Here is a 19,362-nt window from a genome sequence, read left to right on the forward strand (position 1 = left end):
TGTTCACTATCTCTACATTACCACAGCCATACCTAACGTGTTCATGTAGCGGTGTGTCTCCATTCTGGAAAGAAGAAAGTTAGTTTAAACTTGACGCATTTTTTTTAAGAATACAGGTAGTATTATATTACATATTTATCCTTTTCTACATTCATTTTGTAATTATTTAATAGTGACTGTAAATTATAATAAGGTAATAAGAAAATAAGAAGAAAATAATACAATTTGCTGAGTTTAATTATTATAATACAGGTTAGCATTGAACACATTTTAAGAAAATAATAATACAACTTGTACCCTGGAAAGAAGAAAGTTAGATTAAACTTGATGCATTTTTTTTTAAGAATACAGGTAGTATTATATTACATATTTATCCTTTTCTATATTTCATTTTGTAGTTTATTGAGAGTGACTGTAAATTATAAATAAGACATGGTTTTAAGAAAATAATACAACTTGCTGATTTTAATTATTATAATACAGAGGGGTTAGCAATGAACACATTTTAAAAGTATTGATTTAGCGTCTTTTTCGATCTAAAACGCTACAGCTACACGATTTTCAATATATTTTAAATTGTATTTTTGCTTTGATAATAACTATACATTTTTTCTACTAAAGAAAAACACAATAAACGAATCTAGAGTTTGCTTATAACGGGGGACAATTTAAATTCACTTGTAATGTTAACTAATACGAATAATTACGTTACGATTTTTAAATCATTGTAAAAGAGTAATTTACATTGTTTGTTGCTGTGATTGATGCTCCGTGGGCTATGAGACTGTTCACTATCTCTACATTACCACGGCCATACACAACGTGTCTATGTAGCGGTGTGTTTCCATCCTGGAAAGAAGAAAGTTAGATTAAACTTGACGCATTTTTTTAAGAATACAAGTATTATTATATTACATATTTATCCTTTTCTATATTAATTTTGTAATTCATTAAGAGTGACTGTAAATTATACAGAAAAACCTGGTATTAAGAAAATAATACAACTTGCTGATTTTAATTATTATAATACAGAGGGGTTAGCACTGAACACATTTTAAAAGTATTAATTTAGCGTCTTGTTCATTCTAAAATGCTACAGCTACACGATTTTCAATATAATTGTATTTTTGCTTTGATAACAACTATACATTTTCCAATGAAAAACACATTAAACGAATCTAGGGTTTGCATATAACGGGAGATAATGTAAATTCACTTGAGTGTTAACTAATACGAATAATTACGTTAATGATTTTTAAATCATTGTAAGAGCAATTTACATTGTTTGTTGCTGTGATTGATGCTCCGTGAGCTATGAGACTGTTCACTATCTCTACATTATCAACGCCAAACAAAAAGTATTCATGTAGTGGTGTATTTCCCTCCTGGAAAGAAGAAAGTTAGATTAAACTTGACGCATTTTTTTAAAGAATACATGTATTATTATTATATTACATATTTATCCTTTTCTACATTCATTTTGTAATTCATTAAGAGTGAATGTAAACACCCGATTCTGTAGCTGTGGAAGTGTGGAAGACTGTCGACAGTCTACCAGAGACCTATCTGACTATATTAAGTACCTTTAATACACGATATCGCTGTCATTAATACAGTCAGATAGGTCTCTGGTAGACTGTCGACAGTCTTCCACACTGAGTGTACTAACAGCTACAGAATCGGGTGATATAAATTATAAAGAAATACCATGGTATTAAGAAAATAATAACTAACTGATATCAATTAAGAAATGCAGAGGATTTTGCAATGAACATCATTTTGAAAGTATTGATTTTAGCGTCTTGTTAAATGATGTTTAAAATACTTTTAAATTATAATTTATCTTACTTTGATAACAAAAATATTACTTGTGTTTCACAATGAAAAACAAATTATACAAATACAGGGTTGGTTTATACGTGAGCTCATTTATATTAACTATTGAGTGTTAATTAATACGGACAATAACGTTAATAATATTAATTCATTAATTTAGTAATTAACATTCATTTTGTAATTCATTAATAGTGACTGTAAACTGTAAAGAAAACACCTGATAGTAAGAAAGTAATACAACTAGCTGATTTTAACTTAGACGTGCAGATGTGTTACCAATGAACATTTAAAAGCTGATTTTAACTTAGACGTGCAGAAGTGTTTAGCAATGAACATTTAAAAGCAGATTTTAACTTTGAACATGTACTGTAGATGTGTTAGCAATGAACATACATTTGAAAGTATTGATGTTAGTGTCTTTTTTAATCTAAAATTTGACAGCTGTACATGGTATTTATATATCGTAATTTTTATGGTGATAGTTAATAACTATAATTAATTTAATTATTATTATTATTTAATAAAGGACGTTTAATTTATCATTTTATTACAAAATGTAATGACAAAAATAGAGATAGCCGACCAATTTGGTGCTTAGTGAACTTAATATTATTATTTTGTATACTTGATCTTGAAAATGGTTCTATGATGCTACCGGTTTGCTTAAAACGAGAGCTGACTAAAATTAACTTTTTAACTACTACGAATTATAACGTCACTGATTTTTAAGTAATAATAAATCTCTGTCTACGCTACCAAACTCTATCAATAAAGCATCACATGAAATGTGACTGAACGATATCATTAGTAGAAAGGACACCAACTTGCGGGAAGCGATCCAGCACATCACCTTTTAAGCCTGGTTTCCAGTCTGCGTAAGACCTGCTTCTGTTTCCGATTGAGCCATTTTCTTACGATAACGCTTGCCTTCCGATCAGTTGACCAAAAACTAAGGTGGACAATGATCATGACCGCGTTGGACCGCAAAGATTAAGATCATTACATGTGCTGATTCCTTCCTTGTTGAAGTATGTCCTTCCTGACGTTAGGTCGAGTTGAAATGTTTTCCTGCTTTTACAATGCATGACACGGTTAACAAGAATTTATTTATGATTGCCTATAAAATTCCGTAGGTAAATGGCATCTTTTGAAATGAAGTGCCTAACAAAACTGGACCCGCAAGGATGTACAGTACATAATTAAATGGTGATAGTCGCCGACAAAATTTAATCTTGTTGCTGACAATTTGTTTCATGATTTTTACCCGGTTTTGAATTCCTCTTTTTCACACGTGGCTAATTGAAATGATACAAACATCAAATGATCCTATACATTTCGTTTAGATTCAAGTAAACTTTTGTGAATACTGAATTTGTAGATCTGTATGTATTTATCAAACCGCCTTCAAAAAATAATTGCGAATTCCACCAATACACTCTACGGTGAATTCACTAAATATTGTTTATTATTAATCTATTATCTATCCCACCTTCATTCTACAATTAAAAAAGAAAATATTACGTATTTCGGGTGAACGGTTTTTAAATATTTGTTGCTTTTGTATTTTATCCTATGGGTGTCGTACTGTCTGCATTTTACCCATGTTATCATATTTTTACTATATTTATATAATAAAAAGTGACAAGAAAGACAATTTATTTTACATTTCTCAGAGCTATTTGGTATTTCATCATTATTACATTTTTCACAAATTAAAATATTGTGGTTTAGGGCCTACATAGTTATTGTCAAACATTCTCATATACAGTACTTCATTGCCTCTTTGTGCTGTATTTCACCTTTCCAAGCTGTGGATGCTTGCCAACGCCGCATAATTCACCCCCGTCATGTCAGTGATCGGCTAGTTTTTACGATCCATTGTTGGGTTTACGCTTCCGAAAAAGCTGACTTCAAGTCATGTGCATCTACAGTTATCAGTTATCACCAATGTCCGCGTTTCTGTTCTTTCTCTTTATTTTCCAGTTATATGCACTTTATATATTTTATTTGTTGCTTGTATTTTAAAAGATACTAATAGATATAGATGAGAACTGAGCTAAGATGAACTATTTTAGGTTCTATTTGTTCGATTTATGATCCATTTAGTTTCGCAGCTCCTGTACATTACAGGAAAGTTTTACAGGCTATGTGCAAGCAGAATTTACACTTAGACGAACCGTTAGCATCTGAATTACGGACCAGTTGGTTAATTTCTTTCGTTCCTTTGAATGATCCAAGAAACACTTATTATTATGGTCTTTGGCCGAAATAATATAGGCCTAGGCCTACATGTGCCGGTGCCAACCCGAGGTATGGTCAATAAAGAAACACACTATATGACATTTCGGAAACTATTCTTTATTAATGTACTTTCTTACAATCCGGTGAAAACTAGAAAGAAATGCAACACAACAGGATTAAATAAAACCTACAACGTTGCTAGCCCACCGCTACACATTATACGGAGTATATAGGGCCTCACAATTTGGCTAGCGTCTAGTTCCGTTTCGCACCTGTTTTTATTTCGACTTCCTTTTGACTCCAAATTGTTAAGCAACTTATTGTGAATACCACACCTTAAAATTGGGCCTCATAAGTACTTTTATGAAGAAGAATCACATAAAAAGTAACAAATAAATCCTTAAATTGATGATTTTACAGACATGTTTCTCGCATACCGTTCGCCGCGAATTTAGCATACTCGAAGTTCAATATTTTCCTTTCTATGGAGCGCCAAAAGAGCAACAACAATAGATGGTTAAAACCTCAGTGGAATGCGTCTTCTTTTAATGCATTTATTATTGAAATACACGTTTAATTGTAATATATTTTGTCAATAAAAATGCTGTAACATTTTACTGCTAATAATTTGCTGTTTTCAAATAGCAACCAACCTAAGAGTAAGACTAAGAGGCATATTATTTAGATTAAGGTATACCCCTACAGTACATGTAATATGATGATGAATTTGTCGATTTTCATTCCTAACTAAAAAAAAGCTCCTGAAAAAACCATGTACAGTATCAACAGTAATATTTTTGTTGCATTGACAAAATATGATAAAATTGAACGTAATTTTCACCAATAAATGCATTAAATATACACAATTTACTGAGTTTTTAGCCCTCAATTATGATTGCTCTTTTAGCGCTCCATAGAAACAACAACATTGAACATCGAGTATGCGAAATTCACGAACCGATGTGCGAGAAACACGTCTGTAAATTCATCAATTTAAAGGATTTATATTTTACTTTTTGTGTGATCTCCTTCGTAAAAGTATTAAAGAGGCTTAATTCTAAGGTGTGGTACTCACGATAAAGTTACTTAACCAATTTTGAGTCGAAATAAACGACAGGTGCGAAACGGAACTAGCGCCGGCCTAGAATAGGTAGGCTAGTAGGCTAGGGCTAAAATAAAATGCTCGTTTAACTATCAAATAACAAATAAACAGTAACAAAATCTGTCTCACCACATTTGGCCAGTGTCATTAACAAACTTCTTGGAATAACAATAAATGCGTTAAAATTGAATCAAACAACAATACTAACAATTAAACTACTAGGCCTAGCTAGGCCTACTAGGCCTAGGGCCTATTTATCAACTGTGAGATTTAAACAGCGTTGCCAGCGATAAAATTTAAATTATGCCGTATCCTGTCTCAAATAATGCCAGATTGGAAAAAATAATGCCAGATCCCCAAAATTAGGCCCTAAACAGCGCCACCAACGGTTGTATGTCTAATAAACGTTTGTAAAACCCCAACTGACACAAAATAGGGCCTAAATTGTATCCCTATGTCGTTCAAAAATTGTATTTTTAGTTTTGTGAGTAATAACTAATAATTCTAAAAATATGGGGTGCGAAAATGGTAATTGCAAATGAAACAAACACCAACCCACGAACCCTTCTCCCCCCCCACCCCCCAAAAAAAACCTGTTACAGCCATGGAAATTTAGAATTTTTGAGCTGAAATATGAGAGCTGCTCGATCTTTGCACTTAATTTCAAATATGAAAGGATCTTAGCCCACCATAATTAGAAAATGGCAATTATAATTTAAAATAGGAAATAAAAATATATATTAAGTGTCTCCAGGACCTCAGCCCCACCATGGTTGATAAGAAAATTTTGAAAAATGCTGATTTAAATGCCACTTAATTTAAAATATGAAATAAAAATATATTTATTAGTGTCTCCGGGATCTTAGCCCACCATAGTTCGAAAATGGCAATTATAATTGAAAATACAGTAGGAAATCAAAATATATATTAAGTGTCTCCAGGACTCAGCCCCACCATGGTTGGGACTGGAGGTACAAACATTTGGAAAAATAGAGCTGCTCAATGGCCGGAAATGGCACTTAATTTCAGATATGAAATAAAAATATATTTATTAGTACCTCCAGGATCTTAGCCCACCATAGTTCGAAAATGGCAATTATAATTTAAAATAGGAAATAAAAATATATATTAAGTGTCTCCAGGACCTCAGCTCCACCATGGCTGGTGCTGAGGTAAGAAAATTTGGAAAAATAGAGCTGCTCAATGGGCGGAAATGGCACTTAATTTGAAATAAAAATCTCGCCCACTACTGGGGCTGAGAGGTGAAGAACATTTGGAAAAATAGGGTTGCTACGACGATTCAAATGGAACATAATTTGAAATATGGAAAACAAATTCTCTAGAAGAAATTCTTTTTAAAATTAGAGCTTCTAAGTTACCAGAAATTGACATTTTAAGGGTTGGGGTAGGGGTGCGGCCGCTTTATAATTATGAACTGAAAAAACAAAACCCCTTTCATAATGTTTTCGTTCAATTGTCTCTATATCTGGGGATCCAATAACCTGCATGAACTCTGAAATAGAGCAACATAATTGGCCAATAGCTAGCCTCTTCGGATTTGTTGTACTGCCTATAATATCGCACACACGGTAGTTTTCGAGCAGCCTTCCTATCCGAAGAGTCGATTAAGTCCGAAACGAAAGGATGGAAGAACTACTGTATTGTACGGAAAACCCGAACAGATCTGTTTTGTACGATATGATATTGTATAAGGTGATAATATGTATTAAATTGCAAGATTTATAAACAAAATATTTTAATTTTGTTCTGTGAAATATTATTTTTTTGGTTGTTCAAAAAACACAAAATTATGCCAGATTATGCTAAAAACGGCTAAATAATGCCGCGGCATTATGCCAGATGCCGTGGGCCTCCAAATAATGCCAAAAAGCATAATAATGCCAGAAATGGCAACTATGGATTTAAATGCGCTGCATGCTTGCCGTTAAATAATTATAGAGGGGGTAGTTTCAATAAACTTTGGCGCAGACGGCTACAATGTATATAGAGTGCGTTTAACAATATTTTCTGAGCTTAAATGAGATCAGTATTTGTAGTAGACATAAGGACAATATATTTTAATTTAGATGGATTATTTGTGTAAGAGGAAAACATACTTAGTTCTACTATCTGAATAAACTAAAGGGAATTTATCTTCAATTGATTGTAGAGAGCATAATTTTCATAGTTTATCATTAGGCTACTATTAGGCCTAATACGATTCCATCTTCCTTTTTCTAGTTATAATATTCCTAGTCTTTGTTTAGTCACAATGTGTCTATGTTTGTAATTTTAATTAAGTATTCTTCCGTTCCAACATAATTTATATTGATTGCGTGTGAAATATTGGAGCTATAGAGAGTGTAACCTATTATCTCATAGAATTGTGTCGTTCAATAAGCCTCGCCTTTGTAAATTTTGAAATAAAAAATATTGTTGACCTGTTGAGCATGCCATGTTGCCAAATCCATTTATAGGCCTACATAATAAGTTTTACATCATTCACCCAAATCGCTCATTTTGTTGCACTTTTCTATGTTGAAAATCATAACATTGTTTAATGATTTGTTCATAATCTATTTGGCTTACTCTCAGCCACTAACGAATTCAATTAATGATACTTTGAGTTTGGATAGGGAATTCTCGATATTCTCCACTCACTGCATCACTTGGTGCAAAACTTTCTATTCCTAAAAGATATTTTTATTCTAAAATCAAAATATAATCCAAGTGGTATGAAGACATTGTTCATCTGCTGGAAAACTACAAGTCAGTCGATGCTACAAACCACAAGGAAATTCATTATATCTCAGATGGTAGTGAAGTAGTATGTGGTCAATGCACGTATTTAAGATTGATGACTCATGATAATATTCCTTCTATTTCTCTACTATTAGCTAACGCCAAAGTTACCCCAGCTAAAAAAAACAAGGTATCAAGTGTATGTAGCTAACCGGGTACAACAAATCAACGATGCAACTTCCATAGAAAACATCTTCTAATCCGAGTGATATAGTCAGTAGAGCCGTGCGTGCTGACAGTAAGCAATCACATACCGGATGGGTGAGTAGTTCAACACTTCTTCACCAGGTACAAAACAAAGGCGGTTGGCCGAAATCGATGACGAATTGCGTATAAGGTAGTTGCTTCAGAACTAAAATATATTCGCTCATTCCACACTAATGTTGACAAAGTTGCTTCAGAATGGGTTTATAACAGACAGATAAAATGAACTATAAATCACATTAAATGTATTGAATGTTCATTCCCCTTAAAGGAACCAACACGTAGTAAGGCATATTTTTCACGCTGCTGCTCTAGCCCGCTACTACGTCACACGAGATGACTCATTAATTAGATGAAATCAAGCAGCAGTTATAGTACTACACTTTGACATTTTTGTTAAAATGGAAACTCCACTATAATTTATAGGTAGCAGCTGCATTTCTGGTATTTATGAGTCCCATGACAATACTGTATTTCACTGTCAGATCATTGAATTATTATCAAAACAGTCCATGAAAGTTTTTGTTTGTAATATGATACTTCACACTTGAAGTATCTAAGGCCTGATGAAGTGACCCCCAGACTTGACCTTAGCAATAAAATAAACTAAATTGAGTCTGTTTCATATCAAAGTTATTCACTTCTGTAACAAAATTCACATTATAGAAAGAGAAAAGAAACGTTTAATTATAACTAAAAAACCACATTGTCTGACACTGACAGACAATTGAAGTATTTGGTAATTACATTTTTTCAGGTAAAATAACTATTATGTGACAATAAAATGACACATTCAAAAACAAATTTGAAATAAAAAAATATTTTTCAGAGGGACAATATATCTTTAAAACTGTTACTCAATAAGCGAGGAGCGTTTTTTGTAAGAAATATTTCTTGTTTAGATATGCCTATCAATGGTAAACTTAAAGGGGGGTTCCGGGTTTAAAATGAATAGTAAAAAATGTAAAATATATTTGTTTGTCTCTTGAACGGTAAAAGTTTCAATTTATATAAGCGCCCAGTGAAGCAGAACGAAGGCTGTGAAATGAGGCCAGATTACAAGTGCAGCTACGGCAAAATCACACTGTGGTTACAGAATAGGAAATTCGTGAAATGGTCAATCTTCCGACGACTCGTTATCATTAACCATATCAATTACTTGTAAAATTATACTTATCTGATGTAATTTTAGTCGGTCTTCCCATTTATAAAGTCAATTTTCTATGAAAATCCATCAAAACAGTGAAAAATTAGATAAGTTTGCACTTTACGTTTGCCGATTTTCGCACTGACTTAGGGAAAGCCTTCAAAATCAATGAAGCGTAACGTATACATTCCTGCTGCTGAGAGCGAGGAGAGCGAGACGACGATACACGTGCTCTCTCTGCCATGCCTGGCATCGTCACGTGATAAGCAGATACAGTATACAATACCAAACTGGTCGGGTCGAGTATACCCCGTCTATAATCACAACATGAACGATGACGTACAGTATTTGATTGAAGGTCGACTCAACCTACCGGAATGGTATAGATAATATAGCTCGAATGAGAGAGAATATTTGTAAAAGTACAGCAGTATTGCTAATTTTAACAAGTGTAGCCTATAATAGTAAAAGGCCTGGTAGTATCAATTCGCATAGGGTCTACTACACTAGCTAGCTCAATTTTTAACTGGGCCGGATCGGCTAGGTCTCCTTCCTACTACCGGTCTACTTGCTTGATGCAGTATCCGCTTTTTTGGAGAGTAAACTAGGCCTACTTATTAGACGATCGGGACACCATACGTGCGGACGGCGATCGGACCTTGTTTTGCCTCAATATTTACAGCCGATTTTTGTAGAACGTTTTAGGTTTAGATTGTTTAGGAGTTTGGTTGATAGGATGGGTTTGGAATCGTGACTGAGTTTTGTTATTTATGGGCCAATCGTTTAGTAATAGGCTAGCTAGGCCCATGAATGATGGCCCCAATGTTTTAACGTAGCCATCGTAGCATGGAATCCCTAGTCAGAAATGGCTCTCACCCCGGCATGAATAAAATGATTTAGGCTAGGCCTAGCCTAGTACGTGAAGCCGATATACGATCTGTACTATTAATTCGAGGTATAAAAATAGTATAATTTATGACTCCGAATCTGTACTAAATTTTGTATTTCATTAAATGTCAAATAAATATATGCTACTACTGTTATTATTACACTTTAGACCTAGCTTAGCAAATCTACAAAAAATGTATTTCACAATGATCGGGTGCCATGGCCGTCGTTTGACAGAGGAGAGAGAACAACGTAAGCTTGACGTCGCGAGTTTGGAATCCACTGATGACGTGCTTTTGTGAATATCTCATGAATATTAATGAGCTTCCCTAAGCTGCTGAAAAACAGACTTTCCATGAGTTTACCCTAAAATGTATATGAAATTTAATTTTTTTAATTTCTCGTTATTACTTCTTCATTCTGACATGTCTATATTGTTATAATATTTTTTATTTAATAAATAAACGATATTTAAAAGCAATTTTAAACCCAGAATCCCCCTTTAACAGTGATATAAGACAACAAAACACATACAATAATTTAATATGAAAAGATTGGTGTAACTATTGCAAGGAGCCATGTAACGGCAGTATGTGTAACTGAGTTAATGATTATGTAATTGTTGTTGAAGATAAAAACCATGTTAGCCTACGTATATTTGAAATCTCACTAGCTAGTGTAGTTAGTTGAGACGATTCTATCGTTAGATGTATTGCGATTTCTAAATGTATGTTATGTCTATACTATTATACAATAAATTACCTCCATTGTGGCATGATTACACGCATTCTGTCTTTCTATTACGTTTTATCTCAACTCAAAGAAGTGGCAAGTGAGACCGTAGTTATAGTATAGAGTAGATTGTTTGTTTGTTATTGGTTCTTAGTAATGTTGTCATACATTATATAAACGTTTTCGTGTTTTTCACCCTTGAGGTTACCGTAAACATGGTGATGATTTATATCATATTCAAATTCAAATAAATATAGTTTCTATACCTTATTAGTCTGGGTTCCAGACGGAGTTTTGTCTTAATATTAGTAAAAAGATAAATATTTTGGCACATATGGCGTTTCATACGTATACTACTTGATTTTGGATACTCCGTCTGGGGAAACACGCACAAGTCACGTGGTTTGACACCAAGAATTCTTGGTGCATACGATTATCCGGTTGACTAGTTTCAGCTGCATGCGATTGGCTACTCACTCGTACACCGTTTTAATATTCATATTTCAGAATTTCAAAGACTCAACAACAAAGATGATGCGCATGCGCTATGTTACGTTTAGACAACGTGTACTTGGGTACATTTATGAAAGTTTCTGAAGGCTAGACATTATTTTATATGCCTAGTAGTCTGGTAAACATTTGATGGGATTTTTCCCAAGAACATGAAAACTCGTGATATGATAGGCAAGCTTCTCCGCAAATCAAACATTGAATGGATCATTTATTACGCGGAGATAATTTTGATTTAATTCCCACCCAGACCCTGTCCTGTTCTGTGTGGTGGTGTAGCCCTGTTGTTGTGTGCCGCCGGTGGTGGTATGTAGGCCTACTTTATTGGCGTTTTATTTGGCAGGTCATACGTGCGAATTGAGTAGGACCTACGAAAGAGGCCTAGGCCAAGGACTAAACAATTAATAAACAAAACAACTTGGCATTACGATTTTATATTTCAACAGTCTCGATCGTACATTCAGCACTGTACGTACTCGATCTTTTTCATTTTGAAACAAAATGATCATTGGTTGATTCGAAATCCATATTTACATACCGCCCGCCCCATATAGCCAAATACGGTATGATAAACTACGTCATTCTTATCGGATGTTTGCGGTCTGCAAATCGATTTCTATACGTGTTTCACAAGTCTGTATTTTCAGACAAAAATCGCGGTCGAAATAAAAACAAATAGGCCTAAATAAAAAAAAAAGATAATACAGACTTGGGGCATGTCTAATACCTTATCTACGGAGTTCACAAGATGTGGATATGTTTTACATATTTCTTCAATTTCTTCCAAATATCCATATCCTACAGTTCTTAGCAATACGTTTCTGGAAATAAAGAAGATAAAAATGAATCATGGCAAGAATACTCGGTCGATGATGTTAATATGTTTGCTTGTCATGTTTCTAAACAATAATCTATATATAAATTTACGTAAGGGCAAAATTCGGTAAATCGCGCTTTACTTCTAGAATTTTTACTCGATGGAATATAAAGTTGGTTCGTACTTTCGGTACTGATTTTAACCACCTGATGTAACCCTGTTTACTAATTAAATGGAGTTAGATAATTAGTTATTGACGATTAAAACGAATTTAGGTTCAACGATTTGCCCCGAATAGGGGTGTTTTCTGATCGTGGTATACACTGTCTAATGGATGTCCAACTTGAAAAATACCCGCACACAATAATACGAGGACGCTTCGCATTTTCCTATCTCCTTCTACGATAATTGTCTTTAATAGCTGAAAACCGGTTGAACTGCTCGAGTATAGCATCATAATGTTGAAGACAGGCCGATTTTCTTTAAAAAATACTATTTTGATAGATTTAATTTACGTTTTTACAAATGTATTTATTTGCGATGAATGGAACATTCCAATCTCTCAGTCTGCCAGTTTGGTTTAACACAAGTAGGTAAATTTATGAGCCCTTGGAGAATAAACTTGCAATACTTTGACAATACAGTACTGCAAATACCTATGAACCATTTTTGGTCGTCATTTGAATCGAACATTACTGTGAATACTGTTAGATGTAAAAAAATATATAGAAACATTTCTTACTGTGAATACTGTTAGATGTAAAAAATATATACAAATAAACTGTATTACTGTGATTATGGGTAGGCTCTACTGTTAGATATATAAACACGTAATATACAAATAAACTTTATTACTGACAGTTGCTTCTCAACGTTTGCATTAATTAATAATTACAAAAAATATTACATGTACTTTACTATTTCAATTAGACAGTGACAGTTTTAACAACGTATTAAATCGCAAATGTTTTACTATATTTAGTCACCGTTAGTGGTATATTATTTATAGGCCTATAAAAAAGGAAAACAATATTTCGTTACTAACGTGGATAAAAAATTGTTCCTCTTTGTACCTATCCTCTTTCCCATCCCTCAACCCTAATTGGGTTTCTTTAAATGAATAAACAATTTGGACTCATTTTGTGGTAAGTTTCTCTTTCGGAAGTAATTCCCAGGGTGCTAATTTTGGTTGACTACATAAATCATTTTGCCTACTTATTTGTTTCTGTAAACGACAATGTATTATAGTCCTGCGGTACGTGCATTTGAAATCGCCAGATGTTTTACCCTGAAATTACTGTGTATTCGAGAACCATCTGTGGGCACGACAGTAAATTGTATTTACTAGATGGTACGCTCGCTTCGCTCGCGTACCATCTAGTAAATACAATTTTCTTTGAACTATTTAACATATTATACGTTTGTTGGGTATAAAATATAAAGCTTACTTTGCCATTTAAAAAATGCAGTCCCCCTCAGTTTGAAGATATAACTTATTCATCCATTGAAAGAAGTGCACTCTGTAGTTGCCAATCATTCAGTGGTTGCTGAAAAATGAAACATAAACTTTAAGCATAATGTATTTTTATTATTTTATTTTCTGTTCATTTTTCAATATTTCAATATTTTGCAATACTTGAAGTTCTTCTTCTAATATTTCATATTAAATTGAAAACTGAAGAGTAAACAAAAATGAAATACATTTGTATATTTTAGGCCTAATTGTCTTAGAAGAAATTACAAGAATTGAAATTTATTCGAGTAGGGCAACCATAAACGGCTTTGTTCTAATATTATATCATTTACAATTTTAGTATTTTTGTCAAAGCATTGTACCAATCATTTAATAAAAACATGTTAGGATTTATATACATTTTTCAAGTTTGTATTTTAACATAAATTATATAATTCTCGGTTGGAGCTAATACCAAAGGTAAGAAACATATCATCTCTTCTCGCCTTAAGTGAAGTAAGACACTGCCTTGGTCCTGCCAGACCCCAAAATAAAAGTTCGACTATAAACCCAATTACATTGTAATTAATTACAAATGACCTAAAGATCTATACATATACACTGCTTTGGTTCTTCCGACAACCACACTCCAACAGATAGACATCCCCTACAAATTGCTGATAGAATGATCTAGCACATTGTAAGGAATATAAAATAAGCTATTACAAACTATCTACTTTGCATAGTACTGCCTTAGTTCTATCATCCCCATGTGAATATAGGGTACAATATCTCATCTGAGCTATCTTTTGGTACCAGAATATAAATACCAATATTCCCGCAAGAAATAAAAACAAATTTAATCTATATATAAATTTACGTAAGGGCAAAATTCGGTAAATCGCGCCTTACTTCTAGAATTTTTACTCGATGGTATATAAAGTTGGTTCGTACTTTCGGTACTGATTTTAACCACCTGATATAACCCTGTTTAATAATTAAAATTAAGTTAGATAATTAGTTATTGATAATTAAAACGAATTTAGGTTCAACGATTTGCCCCAAATAGGGGTGTTTTCCGACCGTGGTATACACTGTCTAATGCATGTCCATCGTGAAAAATACCCGCATACAATAATACGAGGATGCTTCGCATTTTCCTATCTCCTCCTACGATAACTGTTTTTAATGGCTGAAAACCGGTTGAACAGCTCGAGTACAGCATCATAATGTTGAAGACAGGCCGATTTTCTTAAAAAAATACTATTTTGATACATTTAATATACGTTTATACAAATGTATTGATTTGCAATGAATGGAACATTCCAAATTATTTGGTTTAACCATAGAGGTATAGATTTAGATTCATGGGCCCCCTTGGAGAATAAACATAAATAGTATTGCAATGCTGTACAATACTGTTAAGGTATTAACCACTTTTGATCGCAATTTGAATCGCAAATTTCTTACTGTGAGTGTTGGTACTGTTAGATATAATATAAACAAATATACAAATAAACTTTATTACTGTGAGTGTGGGTAGGCCCTACTGTTAGATTATAAACATATAATATACAAATAAATAAACGTTATTACTGACAGTTGCGCTTCTCAACGTTTGTATTAATTAATAATTTAAAAATATATAAATGTACGTAGTACGTATTAAATCGTAAATGTGTTACTGTATTTAGTGGTATATTATTATAGGCCTATAAAACATTAAAAACAATATTTCGTTACTGAGTGGATAAGAATATATTTTAAAATGTTTCCTCTTTGTACCTATCTTCTTCCCCCATCCCTCAACCCTTAATGTTACATACAAAACACAAATTGGGTTTGTTTAAATGAGTCCAAATAAAAAAATTTGACTCATTTTGTTTCTCTCTCTCTCTAGAAAGTAATTCCCAGGGTGCTAATTTTAGCTGACTACATAAATCATCGTGTATATTTATTCGTTTCTGTAAACGACAATGTATTATAGTCCTGCAGTACGTACATTTGAAATCTCCATTTTTTTCTCGCTGGAAAATACTGTGTATTCGAGAACCATCTGTGGGCACGACCTAGATGGTACGCGAGCGAAGCGAGCGTGCCATCTAGTTGTTTAAAGTTTATGTATATCAGTACATTAATCTATTTGCAAATTAGAGTCATCAAAATTATCATAAACAAAAATAGATTAAAACCATTATAAAGGGAATCTTTAACAGTTTCTTTTAAAATATATAAGCTAATAATAAAATCTCACTTTTCAAAGTATGATGAGGTTGGAATCCACTATCTAACATATTTACTGACCAAACTCAATTTTACAGAAAATAACTTAAAAATAATAGTTGTGTTTAGGTACAGTATATATATATTTATATTAAACCGATGGCAACCATAAAATCGGTGAGAGAAATATGGATTATTCTGTAAATTTACACGATTAGATGGTTACCTAAAAACAGTATATTTTTACATTTAAAGTTTACTGTCCTAGTCATTGCTCCACTCAGACACAGAACTTGTATCATCTTTACTGTTTTCGGTCACAGATACATCTTCAAAAAGGTTGTCTGAATGCCTATTTAGGAAACCAGTCAGACATATAAGCGAAATAGAAAGCTGTATTTTACAGTATTGAAACAACTAGTATTTACTAGAACTTTACTTTTTTATTTCTAAATAGTAAACAGTATACAAAATAATTATAAATAGTAGAAACTCACACACGTCACTGCATTATAGTAAATGTAGTGTACTATTCATTATGTATTCATGTGCGAAATCCTAACATTGGAAGCCGGTGGCATAGGCAATACTGTATCTAATGTAGGCTCCATGGTTCCGGGGGTTTGTAATCGAAATTTAGCGGGGTCTTTGGTATTCCAATGTGCTAGATCCTATGGTTTCTGATGGTATCTACAATAGAATAGCTTAGTTGGGAGAAAGGGGGTCTCTATAGTCAAATTTTAGAGCGTCTGGTACTTGCGGTGCCGTGGACAATTAGTCTGTTGTTACCCATTTAGTACTGTATGAACTCAACTTATTTATTTTAAATTAATTGTGAGTGGTATCTCACTCATATAAGCTGCCCATTCTTTAGGTCCTCCTTAGGAGATCTGGCGGGCTTATTGCAAGAGATGAAATATCTGTCGTTTGTGAATTTGGTATGAGAATGTCATAGCATATAGTGATGAGATTACAGTAGGTGGTGTCTAACTGGTACCGATTTGGGGTCCCATACGTCTATACGCAGCAGGGGGATACCCGACAGGGCATAGGGAAATACGTAATAAAAAAAATAGATATACAAACAAAAAAGTTAATTGTCTACAATGTATTTGACAAATTTGCGCATAGCAAGATACGATACCTACCCAACCATGTAGCATAGCATTAGCAATAAAATAAATTTAGCGATTCAATATTTAATAACAATAGCAATTTTAAGCTATGGATACGAAACTGCATTATGGAATATTTAGATTATTTTTTATACCAAAATAGTAATATTTGGAAATTTGATTTCGTATTATTTACATAATAAGTAGTGTTTACTTATTTACTACATAACAAACTTGGTCGGAGATTTTTTGGCGGTTTTCCCCCTCTAAATCTCTTTTCTTTATCTCTCAAGTTATTCTGCATTTGAGCCTATTTTATTGGATTGTCATAATCTTTTTCCATTGTATTTATTTTATTTAGTTTTATTATTGATGTTTTATTTGTTTTTGTAATTAGCTATCGTTCTAAACGGTAGTATCCTAAATGTATGCATAAATAAATCAAGAAATCGATGAGCACCATGTTGCAATAAGCAGAATTCGTTTCTTCTTCGACTTAATTTAATTCAATATTTGGATTCAATTCTGTCGATATGTCATTGCCACAGTGACAATTATATTAAATGACTACATATCAACATCATGCCTGTATCTGTCATTCTATGTGGACGAATGTATCTAACATTTATTTTCAAAGTTGTGAGAACATCTGTGGGTACTTAACAAAGTTATTTTTAATTTCGTAAACATTCCAAAACCTTTAGGGCAGCCTAAGAATTGGGCGATGATGTAGGCATAAATGTACCCCAATTTTTAATATGTTGCAAATCTATAGTAGATTTTAACTGTTTAGTGTAATTCATCATTACATTTTAAAAACAAATAATTATAAATCATACATTTAACATTATAAGTAACTAAATTATTCAACCAACCGTACCAATTGCTATATTTAATGGACTACATCAGTTACAATCAATTATATGTATTTTAGAAACAATTTAATAATTATAATTTAACTCTAAACTAAAACGAATATCCTGTGTGATAATTTAAAGGTCATCTACTGTAAAATTGAATATAATATTGTGATTTATTTATCATTATAAAATTGTTTATAAAATATATTGATTTAGTGTTTTGAGAAATGTTTTCGTTTAACGAATCTGTAAAAATTACACGGTCCGCTAAGAGAAATTTTAGGCTTACCAATCTATAATAGAAAATGTAATTTTTATTTTTATGTCCGTTATCTGTTTATGAGAAGTTTCACCAATTAGGTCTACTTGTCTACTAAGTAATACATTGTTTTGCTCTATTTTGAATTTAGTAGGCCTATAACATTATGTTCAAAACAGGTGGAAATTCATTTAGTAATGTTCCAGTATATTTTATAAACAATTAAATTACGTTTATTCATTCTTTGAAAACGTAATATATAATGTATTGATGTGTTCGTCGTCTTCGCATCCTGTCTTTATCTTCTTACAAAGGAATGCAAAACAAAATGGCTAGCGTATTCCGAATTTAGGTCAACATTAAGACTTGTTATCGTACATTTACAATAGAGTGTGTAATCTTACAGTAATCTCTCATGATTATATGTTTACGGTAATACAGTATTTCAATAAAATAAATACTTACAATTCATCTTATAAGTAAATATGATTATTCCTTAATTTAAATCTTTTATTTCTCCCGTGTTGCCGTGTATGTGTACGACTAGTACAATATCAATAACATTGTTTGTGACTAGATTGGTACAGAGAATACCGAGTCATTTGTTCTTGATCTGAAGTACAAGTCTAGTCTAGTAACGAAATGTGTACATGACCTTCAAACTCTAACTGTTCTTTACGCCCTAAAACACTCAATTACATCCGGGGTTTTAACGGCATTGCATTACCATTCGCTAACAGGTATTTTGTGCCAATACAAAAGGCAGCAAAACAAATAATATAGGTGAAATCTCAGTGAATCGAAACACACTATTACTGTGGAATATATTAATTTCAACTCAATGTGTTTAACAAATGACTAAGCTGATATTGTAAAGACCAACATATACAGGAAAAGAAACACAACTGTTTTTATAGGTATATTGTTAAATAAGCACCGTTAAATTAAAAGTTTGATAAATTTTCTAAGAACATCTATGAAAAACAAGAGATATATAGCATTACCATTCGCACTTTATAGAAACAGATCAGAGATCAGCTAACAGGTATTTTGTGCCAATACAAAATGCAGCAAAACAAATAATATAGGTTAAATCTCAGTGAATCGAAACACACTATTACTGTGGAATATATTAATTCCAACTCAATGGGTTTAACAAATGACTAAGCTGAT

General features: G+C 32.7%; 1 long non-coding RNA gene across 1 annotated transcript; it reads right to left on the reverse strand.

Moving 5' to 3' along the window:
- Positions 1-1,282: 1,282 nt before the first annotated feature.
- Positions 1,283-13,770, reverse strand: LOC140043596 (uncharacterized). The gene is made up of 3 exons (XR_011844317.1): positions 13,728-13,770; positions 12,190-12,283; positions 1,283-1,385 (listed from the first exon to the last, which is right to left on the reverse strand). It is a non-coding gene; the product is annotated as an uncharacterized lncRNA (long non-coding RNA).
- Positions 13,771-19,362: the final 5,592 nt, after the last annotated feature.

Source organism: Antedon mediterranea, chromosome 3, assembly GCF_964355755.1.
Source record: "Antedon mediterranea chromosome 3, ecAntMedi1.1, whole genome shotgun sequence".
Taxonomy (NCBI): domain Eukaryota; kingdom Metazoa; phylum Echinodermata; class Crinoidea; order Comatulida; family Antedonidae; genus Antedon; species Antedon mediterranea.